We start from the raw sequence: 1,576 nt of genomic DNA, 5'->3' as shown, positions 1-1,576 counted from the left end.
CACAAGCCCGCTACTGGTCTGTGCGGCCCCCCCACCCCGTTCAGTAGCAGTTCACCCCAACCGGATCGGACTTTCCGTCCCGAAGTTATCCCCGATAAGCTGCCGCTGACCGACGGGGCGGCAGCCGCTACGGGACTGCGACACTTTCCCGAACTTGCCGGGGTCCAGGCCGATAATATAGTGTGCGCCAGCGCCGGGGCTTTCCAACGAGCCCTCCCTGACCGAAATCGGACACGGGAGTCCGGAGCCAAAGGCGTTCGACTGCCGGCCGGCCAAACACAGGCAACCTCCCGCCGTTGCGGACCCGCTCCCGGACAACCGGGTCCAAACGCCCGCCCTGTTACACGCACGAAAACACCGGGCTCGATTCGGAGCGACGGGCACCCGGCTTCCCGGTGTCGGACCGACTCCGTTCCGGTACCACTGGATGCCCCTTGCCCCTGGCTTGCTAGTACAGCCGGCGCGTCAAGGTGGGCCCCCGCGGCTCCGGCTCAGCAGTCGGAAAGCGGTCTCCAGCCAACGGCTGTACCTCGGCCGGGCCAAGCGGCAGCTGCACAAGCCCGCTACTGGTCTGTGCGGCCCCCCCACCCCGTTCAGTCGCAGTTCACCCCAACCGGATCGGACTTTCCGTCCCGAAGTTATCCCCGATAAGCTGCCGCTGACCGACGGGGCGGCAGCCGCTACGGGACTGCGACACTTTCCCGAACTTGCCGGGGTCCAGGCCGATAATATAGTGTGCGCCAGCGCCGGGGCTTTCCAACGAGCCCTCCCTGACCGAAATCGGACACGGGAGTCCGGAGCGAAAGGCGTTCGACTGCCGGCCGGCCAAACCCAGGCAATCTCCCGCCGTTGCGGACCCGCTCCCGGACAACCGGGTCCAAACGCCCGCCCTGTTACACGCACGAAAACCCCGGGCTCGATTCGGAGCGACGGGCACCCGACTTCCCGGTGTCGGACCGACTCCCTTCTGGTACCACTGGATGCCCCTTGCCCCTGGCTTGCTCGGACAGCCGGCGCGTCAAGGTGGGTCCCCGCGGCACCGGCTCAGCAGTCGGAAAGCGGTCTCCAGCCAACGGCTGTACCTCGGCCGGGCCAAGAGGCAGCTACACAAGCCCGCTACTGGTCTGTGCGGCCCCGCCACCCCGTTCAGTCGCAGTTCACCCCGACCGGATCGGACTTTCCGTCCCGAAGTTATCCGCGATAAGCTGCCGCTGACCGACGGGGCGGCCGCCGGAACGGGACTGCGACACTTTCCCGAACTTGCCGGGGCCCAGGCCGATAATATAGTGTGCGCCAGCGTCGGGGCTTTCCAACCAGCCCTCCCTGACCGAAATCGGACACGGGAGTCCGGAGCCAAAGGCGTTCGACTGCCGGCCGGCCAAACCCAGGCAATCTCCCGCCGTTGGGGACCCGCTCCCGGACAACCGGGTCCAAACGCCCGCCCTGTTACACGCACGAAAACACCGGGCTCGATTCGGAGCGACGGGCACCCGACTTCCCGGTGTCGGACCGACTCCCTTCTGGTACCTATGGATGCCCCTTGCCCCTGGCTTGCTCGGACAGCCGGCGCGTCAAG

Source organism: Somniosus microcephalus, unplaced genomic scaffold (assembly GCF_052327205.1).
Source record: "Somniosus microcephalus isolate GS21.2 unplaced genomic scaffold, FLI_Smic_1.0 scaffold1473, whole genome shotgun sequence".
Lineage (NCBI taxonomy): Eukaryota > Metazoa > Chordata > Chondrichthyes > Squaliformes > Somniosidae > Somniosus > Somniosus microcephalus.
This window is presented reverse-complemented; position numbering follows the sequence as displayed.